The sequence below is a fragment of the Cynocephalus volans genome, chromosome 4 (assembly GCF_027409185.1).
Source record: "Cynocephalus volans isolate mCynVol1 chromosome 4, mCynVol1.pri, whole genome shotgun sequence".
Lineage (NCBI taxonomy): Eukaryota > Metazoa > Chordata > Mammalia > Dermoptera > Cynocephalidae > Cynocephalus > Cynocephalus volans.
The window spans coordinates 149381222-149391723 of NC_084463.1; the positions used below are offsets into that span (position 1 = coordinate 149381222).

Sequence of the window (10502 nt, forward strand, 5' to 3'; positions counted from 1 at the left end):
AGTGAATGTGTAAAAAAAATTTTAGCTGACATCCAAACACATGAAACAGATTTCAGTGGACAGAGCATTAGAATACAATACCAGAATTTTAGATATTTTAGCAAGTGTGTGTAATGATTTGCTATAATGTATAAAAACATACACTGTATTAGCAGTACATTTATCTACGTCTATAAACATAAATTTAATATATATATGTTTTTCTGGGTTCCCAGACATGTTAATTTTTAATCCTTAGGCAGATTCTGTACAAGTCAGATTTTGATTAATATATCTGATTCACACATGTAACAGGCAAGAAATATATTATTTAGTACTTGGTGGTTAGTAGCTAAAATGTTTAATAAAAAAACAACATGATTGTTCTTGACATATTCTGTTCTATCTTCCAAAATATTTTTTCAAATATTTGAAATTTTCTCTTACCTGTGGAACAGCAAATACTGGTTTAGGTACACTATGAATAAGGATAATTTATACTGCTTACATGCACTTATTCAACTGTTCATGAAATCCACAAGAGATGCCGCAAGGGGGATATGCCCTAATTATCTTCTGGTTCAAAATAGTAATATAATGATTTACTACATAATAAAACAGTAATTGATTTTTAATTAGGCCCTAAATGCTGTTACTTACTGAATGGAGTTTTTTGGTTAATTTCAAATGCTTTAGATTTGCACTTCCTTTATAATTAATGAGATCACATCTTTTCATACATCTGTTGGCTAATTGCATATCTTCTTCAGATAAAAGTATATTCAAGCCCTTGCTCAGTTTTAATTCAGATGCTTATATATTGTTTTTCTACATAATTATTGCTATTGAGTTACAGGAGTTCTTTAGTTTGTTTGTTTGTTTGTTTGTTTATTTGTTTGTTTGTTTTTCAATGTCAATTCCTAATTAGATACATGGTTTGCAAATAATTTCTTTGGTTTTTTAGGTTTGTTCACTCTACTGATAGTTTTCTTTACTGTACAGAAGATTTTCAGTACGATGCAGTCCTACTCATCTAATTTTGTTTTTGTTGATTGACTTTTGGTGTCATATCCCCCAAATCATTGCCAAGCCCAAAGATCTGAAGCTTTTCCCCTATACTCTCTTCTAAAAATTTTAGTTTCCTGACTATGTTTAAATCTTTAAACCATTTTGAGTTCTTTTATGTCTATGGTATAAAACAATGGTCCTACTTCTTTATTTTGCACTTGTATAGTCAGTTTTCCCAGTACCAGTTGTTGAAGAGGCTATCCTTTCCCCATGTGTATTCTTGGCACCTATGTTGAAGACCATTTGAACATATATTTGTCAAATTGTTTCTGGGGTCTCTATTCTTTTCATTGGTCTATATATCTGTCCTTATTTCAGTACCATGCTGTTGAATTATCGTGGCTTTGTGATATACATAATTTTTAATTTTCATATTCCAGCATTTAATTATTTAATTTTCTTTTTTTATTAAACATGTTTATGTGTTACAGAGTGATATTTTGATGCATGTATACAATATGTGATGTTTAAAGCAGAATTATTAACACATTCATCATAACAAACATTTTTCACATCTTTGTGTTGAGAATAGTTGACCTCCTCTCTTCTAGCTATTTGAAAATATACAGTAAATTATTCTTAATTATAGATAACTAGGACAACTGTAGAACACTAGACCTTAGTCTCTCTATCTAGCTATAAGTTTGTATACATTAAACACCCATATCAACAATTTTTAGTAAAATCTACTTCTACATAATTTCATTGAAATGACATTTTAATTTTCATGAAGGTGCCTGTGGAGGTAGCTCTTTGGAAAGTACAGATCACAGGAGTTTCATGTGACAGTAGACATAACTGGAGTGAAGGCCAGTGGACTTCCTGGGAGAGGGTTTTAGCTGATCAAAACAAACTAGTGTAGACCATAAAGGGCAATAAAACTTCACTGAAGACCTTTAAATTCCTCAAATTTGAGTTTGAATTTCAAAAATAAAGAATGATCTTGTGTGCAATCATTTCTTTGTTATTGATGTAATGGAAAAGTCACTAAAACCAGAGAACCTTGGAAACTACACAAAATATTGGAATATATAATCACAATCCTTGAAATCTAAATGGATTTCTAGGAAAATATCATGATCCTTCAGTGTGTTTGGGGGTTTCAATTTGTAAAATGGCATTTATTACTCTTCTGGATTCAGGGAATTTTGATGACTTTTCTAATATTCAAGCTCTCAAAGGGATTCAGTGTGTGGCCCATGCAATATCTGCACACTTGTAATTTTTTTTGATCAGGTCATCCCAAGATTATGGAATTAGGTCAAGCTACTGTACCTGCTGTAGCTGCAGAATGAAAGGACCCTCGTGGTTTCTTTTTAACATCTTTCCTAATTTCACAGGTATGCTCACACAGTGCCTTGCTCCATGACTGTGTCCAGCATCTCTTCTGTCCCTGAATCCCCCAAAAGATTTTGCTGTTCCTATTTGAACACAAGATGCCATGGAACCTCCTGGGCATTGAGGTGGGCATAAACTGGAAGAATAGTTGAGTTCATGCCCCATGGGGTGAACTTTGGCCAGTAGCCAAGAGAGATGACAAATTTGTTTTCTTATATTCAGAAAAAAACTCTTAGCAGAGGTGTTTGTTGATTGAGTTGATGCATCACAACTGAATAAAAGTGTGATGAGTATGGTGCAAGTGATTGTGTATGAATGTTCACACTTTGGAAACTTTTGAACTGAATGATTTTTTGTTTGTCCTTCATTCAAATACAGCTCTTTGTACAGTTTGTTCAGCATAAATTTTCAGCTAAATAATGAAGAAAATGTGTGCAGTGTGTAAACTTTTGTGAAATTATAGTTTTGAGCTCTGAATAAGACAGGGGCAAGATGGCTCAGTTTCACAAAATATGCCTGAAGAGATGCAGGAGGCAGAATGATGATCCCCTAAAAAGTGCCCATGTCCTCATCCACAGAACCTATAAACATGTAACTTGTACAGAAAAATAAATTTACTGATATGATTAAGGGCCTTGAGATATCAAGGCTGTCATGGATAACCTGGGTGTGTCTAACATAATCACAAGGGGAAAGGAAGGGAAGAAGAATAGAGTCAGTGGAGAAGTGGCAGTGGGAGCTGAAGTCAGAGTGATGAGATTGCTGGCTGAAAGTGGAATACCAGCCAAGAATTATGGGCAACCTCTAGAAGATGGGAAAAGCAAGGAAACTGATTTCCCTCTGGAGATTCCAGAAAGAACATAGACTCACTACAACTTGACATTAGCCCAGTAAGACCCATTTTTGAACTTTTGACCTCTAGAACTCTGGAATGATATATTTGTTTTTTTTTTTCAAGCTACTATGTTTGTAGTGATTCCTACAGCAGCAATAGGAAACTAATACAAGAGACAAAATAATTATTTTTAGAAAATTCTCACGTGTAAACTAAATTAGAATTAAATAATACTATTCTCTTTATTTGACTTAGTTCATTTGACTATATATATAGGATTGGTATAAACCCAAATGTGAGTTTAGCCCTGTCACTTCAATTCTGTTCACCTAGTCAGACCAAAGAAGAATGATTATTACTGGGAAGGATACTTCTCCAATTGCAAGTATATCAGCTGGTGAAGACAAATACACCCATAATAAAGTAAAATTTAAAAAACACACATGTAAATAAATAAAACAAAAATCTTAAAGGCTAAAGCTATCAAACTATTGCCAATGTTGTACCTTGAGACTGTATATGTTCAGCATATAGTGTGACTTTTTGTTGTTTTTAGTCTTCTTTAAGACTGAAGTTAGAAGTTGACCAATCAATCTAAATACCACAGACTCTAAATTTGGTTATTTCTGACCTCCTTGAAAAACATCATAAATGTAGTTTCTTTCCAGACATTGACTTTTCCTCACTTTATTCTCACTTTTTCACATTCCATTGTATGTTTGTAGTATTTTACGTGTATAGATGTGGCAAATAATAACTGTTAACTAGTTTATCTTAATTTGGCAAGGAGAGCTGTTGAGAATTGGAGATACTTTTAGGACAATTTCTTTTTTTGCAGGGGGCCAATTAATATTTCAGTCAAAATCAGACTAAATAAAAATGTTAAAAAACTTGATGCTTGATATTATGGTCTCATGGCAAAGACAATTCCTATATGCCAAACACAAAATAGCCAAAGAAGAAATCAGGAATGTAATCCCATTCATAGTCACTACCAATAAAATAAAATACCAGAAGTAAATTTAATGAAGAAGGTGAAAGACTTTTACAATGAAAACAATAAAACATTGGTGAAAAATTGAAAAAGACACAAATGAATGGAACGATATCTCATTTTCATGGGTTGGAAGAATTAATCATCAAAATGTCTGTATTACAAAAAGCAATCTACACATTGAACACAATCTCTTTTTTAATACCATTGACATTCTTCACAGAAATGGGAAAAAAAAATGATCTTACAATTTGTGTGGAATCACAAAAAACCCTGCATAGCTTAAGTCATCTTAAACAGAAAGAACGAATTTGGAGGCACCACAAGTCATGACTTCAAAATACACTGGAAGCTGTAGTAACCAAAACAACATGGTAATGGCATAAAAACAGATAAACTGACCAACATAGTATAACAGAGAAACAAACAAACAAACAAACAAAACAAAACAAACAAACAAACAAACAAACAAAAAACCTCATGCACTTATAGCCTACTTATTTTCAACAATGGTGCCAAGAACATACAGTGGGGAAAGGACAGCCTCTTCAATCAATGGTCCATGGAAAAGTGGATATCCACATGCAGAATGTTGGGAAAATAGGATAATTTAATCAGGTCCCATCACCTTATGTCTGGTTGGGGTTGGTGTGGCACATTCTTTGTAAGCAAATTGTGTCTATGAGGGTGGAGTTAGTGCTCATGCACCACAACTAAGCTGGCGACTGCCTCTGGTGTCCACCCCATGTGGCCTTGCTTTCTAATCTACCAGGTCAAAGGACCTGGTTGCCAGTTACCTAGTTCATAGAACTGTGTATGAGGTGTCTGGTGACCCAGCCTGGCGTGTGAAGGGCTTGTGAACCAGTCTGGACAATGGGTTTGAGGGGTCTGTGGGCTTCAGACTCAGCCCTAGCTCGACAGCTGGCTCAGTTGGCAGGATTAATGGCAGGTAAAAGAGCACAACAGAAAAGATTGAAATTAGATCGCTATCTCTCACCATCCACAAGAATCAACTCAAAATAGATTAAATACCTAAATTTGAGACCCACAACTATAACACTACTAGAAGAAAACAGGAGAAACACTACAGGATATTGGAGTGGGTGAAACTTTTATGATGGAGACCACTAAAGCACAGGCAACTAAAGTAAACATATGGAAATGGGACTACATTGAACTAAAAAGCTTCTGTATAGCAAGGACTGTCAACAAAGTGAAGAGACAACCTAGAGAATGGGAGGAAGTGTTTTCTAACCACACAACAGGCAAGGGGCTAATATCCAAACATATAAGGAACTTAAACAACCAAATATCAAAAATAAATATATAAACAAACAAACAAACAAACAAATAAATAAATAAAAAATAACAACCTAGTGATCAAATGGCCAAAAGACCTGAACAGATATGTCTCAAAGGAAGGCATACAAATGAGCAAAAACACATGAAAAAAATGCTTAACATCACTAATCATTGGAGAAATGTAAACTAAACACACAATGAGATATCATTTCACTCCAGTTAGAATGGCTATTAATAACAAGACAGAAAATACCAAACACTGGTGTGGATGTGGAGAAAAAGGAACTCTCTTACATTATTGGTGGGTTGTCAACTGGTACAGCCACTACGGGAAACAGTATGGAGGTTCCTCAAGGAACTCAAAATAGATCTACCCTGTGACCCAGCTATCCCACTACTGGGTATATATCCAAAGGAAATGAAATCAATTTATAAAAAAGTTACCTGCACTTCCGTGTTCATCACAACACTATTCACAGTAGCCAAAAGATAGAATCAACCTAAATGTCCATCAACAGATGAAAGGATTAATAAACTATACTATGTATATACACAATGGAATACTACTTGGCTATTAAAAAATGATATCCTTTCATACATTGTTGGTGGGACTGCAAAATGGTGCAGCCTCTATGGAAAATGGTATGGATTTTCCTCAAACAATTGCAGATAGATCTACCATACGACCCAGCTATCCCACTGCTGGGAATATACCCAGAGGAATGGAAATCATCAAGTCGAAGGTATACCTGTTCCCCAATGTTCATCACAGCACTCTTTACAATAGCCAAGAGTTGGAACCATCCCAAATGTCCATCATCGGATGAGTGGATACGGAAAATGTGGTACATCTACACAATGGAATACTACTCAGCTATAAAAACGAATGAAATACTGCCATTTGCAACAACATGGATGGACCTCGAGAGAATTATATTAAGTGAAACAAGTCAGGCACAGAAAGAGAAATACCACATGTTCTCACTTATTGGTGGGAGCTAAAAATTAATATATAAATTCACACACACACACACACACACACACACACACACACACACACACACACACACACACACACAAAACCGGGTTGGGGGGTAGAAGATATAACAACCACAATTACTTGAAGTTGATATGACAAGAAAACAGAAAGGACATTGTTGGGGGGGAGGGAGAAGGGAGGGAGATTTTGGTGAGGGGCAACAATAATCAGCCACAATGTAGATTGACAAAATAAAATTAAAAAATAAAAATAAAAATAAAAAATAAAAATAAAAGAAATTTAAATTCTAAGAAATGTATTCAAAAAAATAAAATAAAATAAAGTAAAATAAAATTTCCTAGGAAACCTTTCAGAAAAAAAAAATGATATCCTATCATTTGCAGGAACGCAGATGGAACTTGAAACCATCATGTCAAGTAACTGAGCACAAAAACACACACACCACATGATATCACTCATAAGGGAGTCTAAAAAAATAAAAATAAGAAGTGGTTCTTATAGAAGCGGAGAATGGAATAATGGTTACCGGAAACCAGCAGGGAGAGGTTGGTAGAGACAGAATGAGGAGGAAAAGCTATAGACAAATGGGTGCAAATCTATGCCATCTACCCTGAGTGAATTCTTGTCGAGTATATGCATGTACTGAAACAACACGCTTTACCCCACAAATATGTATAAGTTAAAATATTTTGAATTAAAAAATTGATAATATGTCAAAATTTGGTTTGTGTAAAGGCATCAAGAGAGAAGGATGAAAAAGGAAAATTCCCTTTTCTTATTTGTTTAGCCTGTTTTCCCACATATTATATTTCCATATGTATTGAGCAGTTTTTAATATTTACCTTCCCCTGAAAATTTACTTTTTATATGATACAAACATATTTTTCAGTACAAGATAAAAATATTTTCAGGAAAGTTGTGGATTTCGTGGATAAAATGCTGCTAAAATAAATATATAACATTTACAGTTAATCAAATATGTCTGTTGCAAGGAGGACGATCTGTGTCTTGAGAACTTTCCAAGAAATGGTCTGTACATACCTACCTCCATCATCTGCTTTCAGGCGTGATCTTCCTTGAATAGCAGTTAAAAAAACATGTAGTAACTTACATTTTATTTTGAAAATATACTTCTTTACAAATTATTATTTATTACTTATTTGTGTTTTCTTGTTTGGATATATGAGATTGTGATAAAAACAACTTATAATTTTTCCAGTGAAAATAATGGAGTTGCTAACCATGAATTGCCACTTCTTTTAATAGCAGCAATTTTAGGAAGAAATGACAATTCTTAAATGAACATAGTTTTAGTTTTAAATTTGCATTAGTTTCAAGGATTGTAATGGGTTATCCAAGAATCTCTTCAATGCATGTTTCACATCCTTGTTACTTGGGCTGTAAATCATGGGGTTCAGCACTGGTATTACTAGGGTTCAGAAGACCGAGAATATTTTGTCAGTATCTAAGGTGTGGTTGGTCCTTGGTTGCAAATGAAGTCCCATAGAACACAGAGACAGCCATCATGTGAGAAGCGCAGGTGGAAAAGGCTTTTTGTCGTCCCTCTAAGGAACGTGTCCTCAGAATGGCAAGGACAATGCTGAAGTAGGATATGAGAACAATAATCATGGAGAAACATAAGTTGGTCCCCGAGAAGGTAAATACCGCATTTCTGGAAGGTATCAGACCAGGACAAGGCTAACAAAGGAACGTCATCACAGTTAAAATGGTTGATTATCTTGGCAGAGCAGAATGAGAAGGAGAACACACAGGAAGTGACAGTCACTACTGTGGTCAGACTTTGGAGGTATATAAGGACAACCAGCAGAGAGCAGATCTGCAGAGACACCAGCACCATATACAGCAGGGGGGTGCAAATAGCCACATAGCAGTCATAGTCCATTACTGAGAGCATGAAAATCTCAGCCACAATGAAAACTAAGAATCCACCCAGCTGGGCTGCACAGCCATAGTAAGATATGGTTTTCTTAGTAACTAAAAAGTTAACCAGCATTTTATGGGTAATGATGGTAGAATTGCCAAGACTGATGACAGCCAAGTGACAGAGGAAAAAGTACATGGGGGTTTGAAGTTGGGAGTCAACACTGGTGAGGGTGATGATGCACAGGTTTCCTGTCACAGTCAGTCCATAGATCCCCAGGAAGACCAGGAAGAGGGGAATCTGGAGCTCTAGACGGTCCGAGACACACAAGACAATGAACTCAGTGACCCGGGTGAGATTGCCAGAAGCCATTTATTCTGTTGTGCTCATCTTTGAATGGGAGAAATGGAAAGAAATTAATAGATGGTAAATTTGCTTTTCCTCTTAGGTGCTAGGTTGTTAAATGTTTCATTTAAAATCAGATTGTTTTGATTGACAAACCATTAAAAGTGTCAAATCACAATTTTTTCCCCCATCTTTTCACATATTTAGAAATACACACTCACCAGAAACAAAGTTTGAGTAGTTTTTAACGAACTATGAACTTATTTATTTGCTGTTGGATATAGTATATGGAGAGTGAATATTGTTATACATGTAAAAATTATATTAACTTCTGGTATTGGATGGATATGTATGCATTCATATATGTGTGCATATACATATTTATACATACACATGAATGCACAAGCACACATCTGTTTGTGTGTGTGTTTACAATGATGAAAGAGAGCAGTTTTTTAGGAGTTGATCTACCAGATGTACTTCCAGTTATCAATCTTAGGTTCTATATGTGTCCTTTCTAGCCATTGTCATCAGTCATCTTTTTTTTTTTATTACCCTGTATCCAATGCTTATTATACTGGCGTTTTCCCATACACTTTGCAAACCAGAATTTCTTCAAGTTAAATGTGAATCCTACATTGTGGTGCTTTCTCTCACTGAGTTGTATTTAATTCTTTCTTTCTTTCTTTTCATTGGAACATACTTGATTGAACATATCTGTGGGATATAGCATTGAATATCAATCCCTGTGTGCTGTATGAGAATTTCAATATTCCTGTGGGAAAAACTTTCAGTACCCTGGAAATTTTTAGCAATTTCTACCACACCATTCTGCATCATTAGCCCAGAAACAGGCCTATACCTCAATAATGTTCCTCTGAAGTGTCATTCTGAACCTAAATCCCCTTTATTTAATCACACTTCATTTCTTCTGCAAAATAAGCCAGTTCTGTCATGTCACTCTGGCTTCTGATTACTCAGACTCCTCTACTAGTTTGTACTGGCAACTCAGTTCTTCTTGCCCTTAACTTTCCATCTTATACCTCTTCTACTTTACTTGTTTAAAACTTGTTTTGATTATTTAAAAATTTTTATTGCCTAAATTTTCTTTGTCGTTAAGTTTTGATTTCTTTGATTTTCTTGTATAGAGAAATGAGTGGGATAGAATGATAATATTTATTTGGCAAGTAGTACATGCCCAGAGTTATAGTAAGGGTTTTGAAGTAATGATGTAATTATTTTTCAGGAGTGCCCTAGATTATGGATATAATTATTTTCATGTTTGTTGAGACATTTGAGGATCAATGAAGTAAATTTACTCTAAGAGTCTATGTAAGGTATTGGTTAAAAGTATGGTGGAAACAACCTTTTTTATGGTTTTGTTTTCTATGATTTTGTTTATGTATTTGGTTGTTTGGTTGGCTGTCAGTCAAACAATTACCAGCTGTGTGACTTTTTCCTCAAGAACATAAATTCTTGAATTGTGCAAACTAAATGAGATAATGAACATATTTAGGTTTGTTTGAATTTTTTGTTTTTAGTGTGCTTTGAATGATTTTTATTGTAATTTCTTATTTCAATGTTAGTAACTCATCCCAGCTTACCAAGGCTTTTACAGTCGAAAGAGAAATAGCAAGTGAATTACAAGTTTATATATTAAAAAGCTGGACACAGGATATCTAACTATATATTTAACAAAGCAAAACATGCTCTCCTGCAAACAGACTTACTCTCAAGTCTTTAGGGTTTGATTGTTTTA

The 10502-nt window shown here is 34.7% G+C and overlaps 1 pseudogene; it reads right to left on the reverse strand.

The window, feature by feature from the left end:
- Nucleotides 1-7832: 7832 nt before the first annotated feature.
- On the reverse strand, nt 7833-8770 carry LOC134376522 (olfactory receptor 8J2-like; annotated as a pseudogene).
- Nucleotides 8771-10502: the final 1732 nt, after the last annotated feature.